The sequence below is a fragment of the Phyllobates terribilis genome, unplaced genomic scaffold (assembly GCF_046119375.1).
Source record: "Phyllobates terribilis strain yellow unplaced genomic scaffold, ASM4611937v1 Scaffold_12__6_contigs__length_324123572, whole genome shotgun sequence".
Classification (NCBI taxonomy): domain Eukaryota; kingdom Metazoa; phylum Chordata; class Amphibia; order Anura; family Dendrobatidae; genus Phyllobates; species Phyllobates terribilis.
In genome coordinates, this window is record NW_027362772.1 from 312,576,659 (window position 1) to 312,589,663 (window position 13,005).

A 13,005-nucleotide genomic window follows, 5' to 3' on the forward strand; every position below is an offset into this window, starting at 1 on the left:
CGTCATTTTTTTGGGGGGGTCCCCCATTTTAATAGCTAGTAAAGGCTATGTATTCAGCTGGGGGCTCATATTAGTAGCCTGGGAAGCTCCGTGGGTATTACCCCCTTCCCAGGCTTCAAACATCTGCCCCAGCTGTCTGCTTAACCTCCGCTAGAGACTAAAATTAAGGGGAACCCCACGCCAATTTTTTTTAATAATAAATCCTTTATTTTAATACTAAATGACAAGTACAATAACCAACACTATCACTGTACTTCCTATATATGTGACTGACATGTTTCTATCTATCTAATCTATGTGTGAAGCTCTATTCTGTCCGTTATAAATTGTCGGGTACAGATGCTGAATTGCCGGCCGGCTTTTTTAAAGAGACAGTGCATGAAAACACTATTATATTTTTTAATAAATCCTTTACACTAAATGACAAGTACAGTAAGCAACACTGTCACTGTACTTCATATATATGTGACTGACATGTTTCTATCTATCTAATCTATGTGTGAGGCTCTATTCCTTCTTGTCTAAATTGTCGGGTACCGGTGTATGCCGCTGCTGAATTGCCGGCCGGCTTTTTTAAAGAAAGCGTCTTCTGAGCAGTTTGTCAGCTTTTGGACACCTTTGAAGGTGTTTTCTATGTGTTTCTATGTGTTTTTGTTTGCCTGCCATTGGTTTTAACGGTGTTCGACGGTGTTCTAAGGTGTTCGACGAACAGTTCGAAGAACAGTTCCTCGAACATCCCGGTGTTCGACGAACCGAACCGAACCCGAACACTACGGGGGTGGCTCAACACTACTCTGAACCTTCCATGTCAGTGAATTGAGATAATACTGTGCAGCAATCAGTGGTAATGGACTCTATGTCATGTATGTCAGCGGATGGAGACCACACTGCAGTGGTAATGGACTCTCAACACTCCATGTCAGTGAATGGAGACAATACTGTACAACAATCAGTAGTAGATCTGGGCATTGTTGCAGCACGGTCAGGTGTCAGTAATCATGGAGCTAGGGAGATCTCCAGCACTAATCCTCCAGCAGCGGTGGAGATCTCCAGCACTGATCCACCTGCGGCTGGGGAAAGCTCCAGCACTGATCCACCTGCGGCTGGGGACAGCTCCCGCACTGATCCACCTGCGGCTGGGGAAAGCTCCAGCACTGATCCATCTGGTGACCATCAGTCCAGGAGACTGTTCTCTAATGTCACCAGACCAGTGAACCCCCCACCTCAGAGGAGAAACGCAGTCAGGATAAAATACACAGGACCAGAGGAGAACATCCCATCCAGAATTTACATTGGGAAAGTTCTCCTAAAAGACTTCATGAAGTTCAATGCGTCTGAGGTCTACGCTCTGATCCATATCCCATCCAGCAGGATCTATGACATCAGCTTTAAGCTCCAGTGCGATCTGGATTTTGTTCTGGAACATTTATAATGACACCAGAGAAGATGAGATCTGGGATCACCTCCATTGTATCCAGCTGTCTAAGCCGCAGGAGATAACAGCCACTGTCCTGTTCCAGTCTGAGGTGGTGGCGGTGGCGGATCTGCAGCACTGGCTGAACCGACAGTGCATAGTGAGAAGTCATCCCGACAAGATCTATGATGAGGAGCAGATATGGAATGGAGGATATACAGTGAAAATCCAGCTGATACAAGAGAGCGGTGTGACCAGACATCTGCTGCACTCCTTCTACCTGGGCTCAGAGAGGGGGATCTGCTACTACCCTGGTCAGCCACGTCTGTGCCATAGATGTGGGGGCCGGCATCTCGCCATAAACTGCTCTTGTATCACATGCTCATTATGTGGACAGTCAGGTCATACAAAGGACAAATGCACAGGACCCGTCATCTGTAATCTGTGCTCAGAACCAGGGCATACGTTCCGGGATTGCCGGCATGCAGAACACAATAAATATAATGGCCAGACCTCCTCTGAAGTTATTCAGGAAGATGTCACCAGACGTTCTGATGTCCCAGAGGCTGGTATGGATGAGGAGAGAAGTCACAGTATCAGTGAACCTGCTCCAGAGTCTGAGGTACTAACGGATGCTGCACTACTAGGACCACCAGCCACTGAAGAACCACCTAAAGGCCCACCAGCCACTAAAGAAAGACCTAAACCGCCATCAGCCAATATAATAAGACCTAAGCTTCGATCAGCCACTAAAGAAAGACCTAAACCGCCATCAGCCAATATAATAAGACCTAAGCTTCGATCAGCCACTAAAGTAGGGCCTAAAATGCCAGTTGTTAAAGAGAGGCCTAAGGTGTCCAGAAAGCCTGCCACCAAACCATCCAAACATCAGCCCAGTACATCTGTGGAAGCAGTTAGTCCGCCTGCACTGTCCAGTGTGGATGAGGAAGGCTTTGTGACCGTAAAAAGAAAAAATGCATCTGTGGATCCCACCAGAAAAGTCACAACAGTACAGAAAACCTCTGAGCCTCCAGTGCTGGCGATAAGTCCTGGACGTTACAATGTGTTGGGAGAAGACCAAGATGAAGAGTCACAAATGGAGCAAAGTCCTTCATGCGTCCTCGAAAACGTCTCTGATGAGGGGGATCCTGACCCTCCCGTGTCCACAAAGAGATGGGGCACTACAGGTGACAGCAGTGGAAGGAGGAAGAAGACCAAAAAGTCTAAGTGATCAGGATGCGGCTGAGAATTAACTCCATTAATGTGAACAGTGTGAGGACTGTGAGCCGGCACCAGGCGATTTACCAGCGTTTGTCTGACGAGAGATCTGACGTCTTCTTCTTGCAGGAGACGTATTTGAAGAGCAATGCTCATGTGTATGCAGCCAAGAGAGACTGGAGACTTGGGCCGTCATACTGGTCCTTCGGTCTGGAGAGAAATGACGGTGTGGGGGTCCTCTTTAATACCATGAATGTCCAGGTGGACAGAGTCCTGGAGATCTGTCCGGGCCGCTGTCTGATGCTGGACTTTACATTGGACTCCATCCATTATAGAGCGATAAACATTTATGCTCCGCAGACCAGGAAAGAGCGGAGGGAACTATTTGACCACATGAAACCATATTGCTTTACATCTAAAGTATTTATATTGTGTGGGGACTTTAATAATGTGTCCTGTAATGTGGACAGATCCAGCAGTCATAAGCAACTAAGATATGATGAGACGTTCCTTAATAATATAGTCCAGCAGGCCCACCTAGTAGACCCCTATGGGTCTCATCATACCAGTAAGACGTACACTTACCATAAGGGTGGTAATGCCAGTAGGATAGACCGGGTGTATATAAAGAGGGAGGTGAGATGCTCTCAGTACAGGATCAGCCCCCTGGAGTATTCGGACCATTGTATGGTGAGTGTGACGCTGGATCTGGCCCAAGCTGTGGTCTGTGGAAAGGGGTACTGGAAGGTGAACAGCTCTGTAGTCCAAGATCCTCGGTTCAGAGAGGCCTTCACCACATTCTATAATGAACGTAGGACCACCCAGTGTATGTGTGATGACACAGCTGAGTGGTGGGAGATCATGAAGAGTGACATCAAGCAGTTTATTATACGAGCAGCCAGGAGACGTAGTAATATGGATTATATGAGATACACAGCCCTGAGACTGCACCTCAGCCGGCTATACAGCAGGATGAATGGTGGTGAGGAGGTGGACGGACGGAGCGTCAGCCATATAAAGCAGCGGATGAGGGAGCTGCAGTACGATCGCCTCAAGTCTCTCAAGGCGGAGGGACAGTTTGATAGTTGGGGCGTCCATAACCCAGATCCCTTTATTGCCTGTAAGAACAGGGTTAGTAAGAAGCTGATCACTGGCTTGTTAGATGAGAATGGGGTGGAGCAGTCAGAGCCGGAGAAAGTCCACAGGATCATTGGGGATTATTATAGAGATCTGTATAAAGGGGCTCATATTGATAAAGATGCCATTAAAGCCTATCTGAAGGGGGCATCCCTACCAACGTTAGACCCGGTGCAGGCAGAGAGTATGGCCGATCCCATAGCTGAGGATGAGGTGAAGAGAAGCATTGACTCCTTAAAGGCCAACAAGAGCACAGGACTGGACGGCCTGACCAGCGAGTTTTACAGAGAGTTCAGGGACTTGTTGGCTCCGGACCTGGTGCAGGTCTATAATGATTGCCTCTCTGCAGGGAAGCTCCTACAGTCCCAGTATAGATCTGTTCTGGTTCTCTTAGCAAAGAAGGGAAATCTAAAAGATATTAAGAACTGGCGTCCACTGTCTTTGCTAAACACTGACTATAAAATCCTGGCCAAGATCTTGTATTATCGGCTGAGTGAGGTGGCAGGTGAGCTGATCATCGCCAACCAGACGTGTGGTGTGAAGGGTCGGACGATAGAGGACTCATTGCTGCTGGTGAGAGAAGCTGTGACGTACATTAAGCAGCACAATGTGGGGGCGTATATTGTGGGCTTAGACCAGAGTAAAGCCTTTGATAGAGTCCATCATGACTACCTGTACCAGGTGTTGTTACACTATGGCCTCCCGGTGCGGTTTGTGCAGTGGCTGCAGGTTGTGTATAAGGAGGCTGTAAGCCTGCCGCTGATTAATGGTCACTTGGCTGAGCCCTTCAGGATCATGCCAGGGGTGAGGCAGGGCTGTCCTCTCAGCCCATTGTTGTATGTCTTTAGTCTGCATCCATTCCTCAGAAAAGTGCAGGGTCATAGAGGTTTCACAGGGCTGAGGTGTCACCTGCAGAGTACAGTGGAGGATGTAAAGTTCTGCGCCCATGCCGATGACGTGTTGGTGGTGGTGTCTTCTAGAGAAGACTGTACGGCTCTACAGCAGGAGATCACAGCCTTCTCCAATGTGTCTAACTCCTCTGTGAACGTGGAGAAGAGCGAGGCGTTGTGGTTGGGGGGTGACAGTGATGTCTTCTCTGCACCTATGCGGATGACGTGTCGGTCTTGGTTTCTTCTAGAGATGACTGTGTGGCTCTACAGCAGGAGATCACAGCTTTCTCTAATGTGTCTAACTCCTCTGTGAACATGGAGAAGAGCGAGGCGTTGTGGTTGGGGGGTGAGAGTGATGTCTTCTCTGCGCCTATGCGGATGACGTGTCGGTGGTGGTTTCTTCTAGAGATGACTGTGTGGCTCTACAGCAGGAGATCACAGCCTTCTCTAATGTGTCTAACTCCTCTGTGAACGTGGAGAAGAGCGAGGCGTTGTGGTTGGGGGGTGAGAGTGATGTCTTCTCTGCGCCTATGCGGATGACGTGTCGGTGGTGGTTTCTTCTAGAGATGACTGTGTGGCTCTACAGCAGGAGATCACAGCCTTCTCTAATGTGTCTAACTCCTCTGTGAACGTGGAGAAGAGCGAGGCGTTGTGGTTGGGGGGTGACAGTGATGTCTTCTCTGCGCCTATGCGGATGACGTGTCGGTGGTGGTGTCGTCTAGAGATGACTGTGCGGCTCTACAGCAGGAGATCACAGCCTTCTCTAATGTGTCTAACTCCTCTGTGAACATGGAGAAGAGCGAGGCGTTGTGGTTGGGGGGGTGACAGTGATGTCTTCTCTGCGCCTATGCGGATGACGTGTCGGTGGTGGTGTCTTCTAGAGATGACTGTGCGGCTCTACAGCAGGAGATCAAAGCCTTCTCCAATGTGTCTAACTCCTCTGTGAACGTGGAGAAGAGCGAGGCGTTGTGGTTGGGGGGTGACAGTGATGTCTTCTCTGCGCCTATGCGGATGACGTGTCGGTGGTGGTGTCGTCTAGAGATGACTGTGCGGCTCTACAGCAGGAGATCACAGCCTTCTCTAATGTGTCTAACTCCTCTGTGAACACGGAGAAGAGCGAGGCGTTGTGGTTGGGGGGGTGACAGTGATGTCTTCTCTGCGCCTATGCGGATGACGTGTCGGTGGTGGTGTCGTCTAGAGATGACTGTGCGGCTCTACAGCAGGAGATCACAGCCTTCTCCAATGTGTCTAACTCCTCTGTGAACGTGGAGAAGAGCGAGGCGTTGTGGTTGGGGGGTGACAGTGATGTCTTCTCTGCGCCTATGCGGATGACGTGTCGGTGGTGGTGTGACTGGTGTCGTCTAGAGATGACTGTGACTGTGCGGCTCTACAGCAGGAGATCACAGCCTTCTCTAATGTGTCTAACTCCTCTGTGAACATGGAGAAGAGCGAGGCGTTGTGGTTGAGGGGTGACAGTGATGTCTTCTCTGCGCCTATGCGGATGACGTGTCGGTGGTGGTGTCGTCTAGAGATGACTGTGCGGCTCTACAGCAGGAGATCACAGCCTTCTCTAATGTGTCTAACTCCTCTGTGAACATGGAGAAGAGCGAGGCGTTGTGGTTGGGGGGTGACAGTGATGTCTTCTCTGCGCCTATGCGGATGACGTGTCGGTGGTGGTGTCGTCTAGAGATGACTGTGCGGCTCTACAGCAGGAGATCACAGCCTTCTCCAATGTGTCTAACTCCTCTGTGAACATGGAGACGAGCGAGGCTTTGTGGCTGGGGGGTGACAGTGATGTCTTCTCTGTGCCCTTCAGAACAGTTCAGGGTCAGATAAAGATTTTGGGAGTAGTGTTTGGAGCTGTAGATGATGGGAAGGTGAACTGGGAGGAGAAGCTGGTGGTGTGTGAGCAGAAGGTGCAGAGCTGGAGACACTGGAAGCTGTCGTATCTGGAGAAGGTCCGCCTGCTGAAGACCTTCCTGCTCCCGCTCTTCCTCTATATCAGTGTGGTGTTCCCTGTGCCCGATGTGTTACTCCCCAGACTTACCAATGTCTTCTTTCACTTCTTGTGGGGTAACAGAGTGAATGTGGTCAGGAGAAACATTGTCTATCTCCCCCATAAGGAGGGTGGTCTCTCCATGCCCTGTCCTGAGTAGAGATGAGCGGTGTTCGACTAGAACTGTTCGCCAATCTCAAATTCGAGCTGTTTTGGGCGGTGTTCGAGTTGTTCGACGAACCCGAACGATTTGCAAAAAATTCGGCTGTTCGAGGTTATGTTCGATAACTGTTCGTGCACCAAAAGCGTGTCCTGCATGTCTGGCGCTATTTAGAGCACCAATCATGCAGGGATTGTCTGCCACTCACTGTAATGCCACAGCCATGGTAGTTGTGGCATTAGAGTGATTGCCCAAATCGATGGGAACTGTGCTCACAGTGAAACATGAAAAGCCGGCAATTCAGCAGCGGCATACACCGGTACCCGACAATTTAGAACCGAAAGAATAGAGAATCACACATAAATTAGATAGATAGAAACATGTCAGTCACATATATAAGAAGTACAGTGACAGTGTTGATTACTGTACTTGCCATTTAGTGTAAAGGATTTATTAAAAAAAATAATAGTGTTTTCATGCACTGTCTCTTTAAAAAAGCCGGCCGGCAATTCAGCAGCGGTACCCGACAATTTAGAATGGAAGGAATAGAGCATCACACATAGATTAGATAGATAGAAACATGTCAGTCACATATATATGAAGTACAGTGACAGTGTTGGTTACTGTACTTGTCATTTAGTGTTAAAATAAAGGATTTATTTAAAAAAAAATTAGCGTGGGATTCCCCTTAATTTTAGGCTCTAGCGGAGGTTAAGCAGACGGCTGGGGCAGATGTTTGAAGCCTGGGAAGGGGGTAATACCCATGGAGCTTCCCAGGCTACTAATATCAGCCCCCAGCTGAATGCCTAGCCTTTACTAGCTATTAAAATGGGGGACCCCCCAAAAAATTGACGTGGGGTCCCCCCTATTTTAATAGCTAGCAAAGGCTAGGCAGACAGCTGGGGGCTGATATTAATAGCCCAGGAAGGGTGCCATGAATATTGGCCCCCTCCCAGGCTAGAAACACCAGCCGTCAGACGCCCCAGAAATGGCGCATTCATAGGATGCGCCAATTCTGGCACTTAGCCTCGCTCTTCCACGCTGCCCTGTAGCGGTGGCAGTGGGGTAATAGGGCTGGGGTTGATGTCAGCTTATAATGCCAGCTGACATCAAGCCCAGGTTAGTAATGGAGAGGCGTCTATAAGACACCCCCATTACTAACCCCATAGTCAAAGTTAAAAAAAAACACAAACACCCAGAAAAAAGTCCTTTAATTGAAATAAAGACACAATTCTTTATTGTTCTAAATTAAACCATACTTACCGCCACGCCCATTCCAGCTGAAGCCAACGATCTCCTGAAATAAAAGAAAAATAATAAAGCAACCTCATCCTTACCTTTCCATGGTTCCCAGGACGGCTCCAGCTCTGCTACATCGAGATGACAGGCTGGACCGCAGCAGAACGCTGCCATCCAGCCTGTCATCCCGCGGACACTGAGAAGCGCAGGCATGCTTGCGCTCCTCAGCGTCTCTCTGTGACGGCATCCAGATGAGCCGAGGTCATGTCCAATGAACTCGGCGCACCTCATGCACGTCACTGACAGCGTGGGAAAATTCTCACGCTGAAGCGCTGAGTGCAGGAGAATTCTCCCACGCTGTCAGTGACGTGCATAAGGTGCGCCGAGTTCATTGGACATTAACTCGGCTCATCTTTATGCCGTCACAGAGAGACACTGTGGAGCGCAAGCATGCCTGCGCTTCTCAGTGTTTGCGGGATGACAGGCTGGATGGCAGCGTTCTGCTGCGGTTCAGCCTGTCATCTCGATGTAGCAGAGCTGGAGCCGTCCTGGTAACCATGGAAAGGTAAGGATGATGTTGGTTTATTATTTTATTTTTATTACAGGAGATCGTTGGCTTCAGCTGGAATGGGCGTGACGGTAAGTATGGTTTAATTTAGAACAATAAAGAATTGTGTCTTTATTTCAATTAAAGGACTTTATTCTGGGTGTTTGTGTTTTTTTTAACTTTGACTATGGGGTTAGTAATGGGGGTGTCTTATAGACGCCTCTCCATTACTAACCTGGGCTTGATGTCAGCTGGCATTATAAGCTGACATCAACCCCAGCCCTATTACCCCACTGCCACCGCACCAGGGCAGCGTGGAAGAGCGAGGCTAAGTGCCAGAATTGGCGCATCCTATGGATGTGCCATTTCTGGGGCGTCTGACGGCTGGTGTTTCTAGCCTGGGAGGGGGCCAATATTCATGGCACCCTTCCTGGGCTATTAATATCAGCCCCCAGCTGTCTGCCTAGCCTTTGCTAGCTATTAACATAGGGGGGACCCCACGTCATTTTTTTGGGGGGGTCCCCCATTTTAATAGCTAGTAAAGGCTATGTATTCAGCTGGGGGCTGATATTAGTAGCCTGGGAAGCTCCGTGGGTATTACCCCCTTCCCAGGCTTCAAACATCTGCCCCAGCTGTCTGCTTAACCTCCGCTAGAGACTAAAATTATGGGGAACCCCACGCCAATTTTTATTTTAATAAATCCTTTATTTTAACACTAAATGACAAGTACAGTAACCAACACTGTCACTGTACTTCATATATATGTGACTGACATGTTTCTATCTATCTAATCTATGTGTGATGCTCTATTCCTTCTTGTCTAAATTGTCGGGTACCGGTGTATGCCGCTGCTGAATTTGCCGGCCGGCTTTTTTAAAGAGAGCGTCTTCTGAGCAGTTTGTCAGCTTTTGGACACCTTTGCAGGTGTTTTCCATGTGTTTCTATGTGTTTTTGTTTGCCTGCCATTGGTTTTAACGGTGTTCGACGGTGTTCTAAGGTGTTCGACGAACAGTTTCTCGAACATCCCGGTGTTCGACGAACCGAACCGAACCCGAACACTATGGGGGTGGCTCAACACTAGTCCTGAGCTCTTCTTTAATCTCATGTTTCTTATGAAGAATTTCTCTTTTTGTAAGAATTCAGAGAAGACGCCATGGTCTTGTTTGTTTAAGAGCCAGATGAAGCAGTTTGTGTCCGTGTGGTCGGTAGGGGACCCCATCAAGAGAATCTCAGGCTGACTAAAGAATAATGTTTCTTGGTATGGTGTCCATGTAATAAGTAAGGTTATTAGATGGAGGATCCTGTATGAGGACGTCAGGCAGCTCAGTAGGAAGGAGTTGTATAAGAACGTGCTGTCATCTCACTTTAGTGTCCATGTTCAATTGAGGGGCGCCCCAAGTCTAGATGTAAAACAGGCTGCAAAAAATGTACTAGATCCCAGAGTCCCCCCTCATATGAGAGATGTGGCGTGGCTGGGGCTCCATGGTAAGATGTACGTCAGAGATAACCTAAAGTGCAGGAATGTATCAGACAGATCCTGTCCTAGAGAAGAGTGCCCCCATATACAGGAGACTATGGAGCATCTGCTGCTAGAGTGCCCCCATATACAGGAGACTATGGAGCATCTGCTGCTAGAGTGTCCCCATATACAGGAGACTATGGAGCATCTGCTGCTAGAGTGTCCCCGTATACAGGAGACTATGGAGCATCTGCTGCTAGAGTGTCCCCATATACAGGAGACTATGGAGCATCTGCTGCTAGAGTGTCCCCATATACAGGAGACCATGGAGCATCTGCTGCTAGAGTGTCCCCATATACAGGAGACTATGGAGCATCTGCTGCTAGAGTGTCCCCGTATACAGGAGACTATGGAGCATCTGCTGCTAGAGTGTCCCCATATACAGGAGACTATGGAGCATCTGCTGCTAGAGTGTCCCTATATACAGGAGACTATGGAGCATCTGCTGCTAGAGTGTCCCCATATACAGGAGACTATGGAGCATCTGTTGCTAGAGTGTCCCCATATACAGGAGACTATGGAGCATCTGCTGCTAGAGTGTCCCCATATACAGGAGACTATGGAGCATCTGCTGCTAGAGTGTCCCTATATACAGGAGACTATGGAGCATCTGCTGCTAGAGTGTCCCCATATACAGGAGACTATGGAGCATCTGTTGCTAGAGTGTCCCCATATACAGGAGACTATGGAGCATCTGCTGCTAGAGTGTCCCCATATACAGGAGACTATGGAGCATCTGCTGCTAGAGTGTCCCCATATACAGGAGACTATGGAGCATCTGCTGCTAGAGTGTCCCCATATACAGGAGACTATGGAGCATCTGCTGCTAGAGTGTCCCTATATACAGGAGACTATGGAGCATCTGCTGCTAGAGTGTCCCCATATACAGGAGACTATGGAGCATCTGTTGCTAGAGTGTCCCCATATACAGGAGACTATGGAGCATCTGCTGCTAGAGTGTCCCCATATACAGGAGACTATGGAGCATCTGCTGCTAGAGTGTCCCCATATACAGGAGACTATGGAGCATCTGCTGCTAGAGTGTCCCCGTATACAGGAGACTATGGAGCATCTGCTGCTAGAGTGTCCCTATATACAGGAGACCATGGAGCATCTGCTGCTAGAGTGTCCCCATATACAGGAGACTATGGAGCATCTGCTGCTAGAGTGTCCCCATATACAGGAGACTGTGGAGCATCTGCTGCTAGAGTGTCCCCATATACAGGAGACTATGGAGCATCTGCTGCTAGAGTGTCCCCATATACAGGAGACTATGGAGCATCTGCTGCTAGAGTGTCCCCATATACAGGAGACCATGGAGCATCTGTTGCTAGAGTGTCCCCATATACAGGAGACTATGGAGCATCTGTTGCTAGAGTGTCCCCATATACAGGAGACTATGGAGCATCTGCTGCTAGAGTGTCCCTATATACAGGAGACCATGGAGCATCTGCTGCTAGAGTGTCCCCATATACAGGAGACCATGGAGCATCTGCTGCTAGAGTGTCCCCATATACAGGAGACCATGGAGCATCTGCTGCTAGAGTGTCCCCATATACAGGAGACCATGGAGCATCTGCTGCTAGAGTGTCCCTATATACAGGAGACCATGGAGCATCTGCTGCTAGAGTGTCCCCATATACAGGAGACTATGGAGCATCTGCTGCTAGAGTGTCCCCATATACAGGAGACTATGGAGCATCTGCTGCTAGAGTGTCCCCATATACAGGAGACTATGGAGCATCTGCTGCTAGAGTGTCCCTATATACAGGAGACCATGGAGCATCTGCTGCTAGAGTGCCCCCATATACAGGAGACCATGGAGCATCTGCTGCTAGAGTGTCCCCATATACAGGAGACCATGGAGCATCTGCTGCTAGAGTGTCCCCATATACAGGAGTCTATGGAGCATCTGCTTCGAGAGTGTCCCCATATACAGGAGACTATGGAGCATCTGCTGCTAGAGTGTCCCCATATACAGGAGACTATGGAGCATCTGCTGCTAGAGTGTCCCCATATACAGGAGACTATGGAGCATCTGCTGCTAGAGTGTCCCCATATACAGGAGACTATGGAGCATCTGCTGCTAGAGTGTCCCCATATACAGGAGACTATGGAGCATCTGCTGCTAGAGTGTCCCCGTATACAGGAGACTATGGAGCATCTGCTGCTAGAGTGTCCCCATATACAGGAGACTATGGAGCATCTGCTGCTAGAGTGTCCCTATATACAGGAGACCATGGAGCATCTGCTGCTAGAGTGTCCCCATATACAGGAGACTATGGAGCATCTGCTGCTAGAGTGTCCCCATATACAGGAGACTATGGAGCATCTGCTGCTAGAGTGTCCCCATATACAGGAGACTATGGAGCATCTGCTGCTAGAGTGTCCCCATATACAGGAGACTATGGAGCATCTGCTGCTAGAGTGTCCCCATATACAGGAGACCATGGAGCATCTGCTGCTAGAGTGTCCCCATATACAGGAGACTATGGAGCATCTGTTGCTAGAGTGTCCCCATATACAGGAGACTATGGAGCATCTGCTGCTAGAGTGTCCCTATATACAGGAGACCATGGAGCATCTGCTGCTAGAGTGTCCCCATATACAGGAGACCATGGAGCATCTGCTGCTAGAGTGTCCCCATATACAGGAGACCATGGAGCATCTGCTGCTAGAGTGTCCCCATATACAGGAGACCATGGAGCATCTGCTGCTAGAGTGTCCCTATATACAGGAGACCATGGAGCATCTGCTGCTAGAGTGTCCCCATATACAGGAGACTATGGAGCATCTGCTGCTAGAGTGTCCCCATATACAGGAGACTATGGAGCATCTGCTGCTAGAGTGTCCCCATATACAGGAGACTATGGAGCATCTGCTGC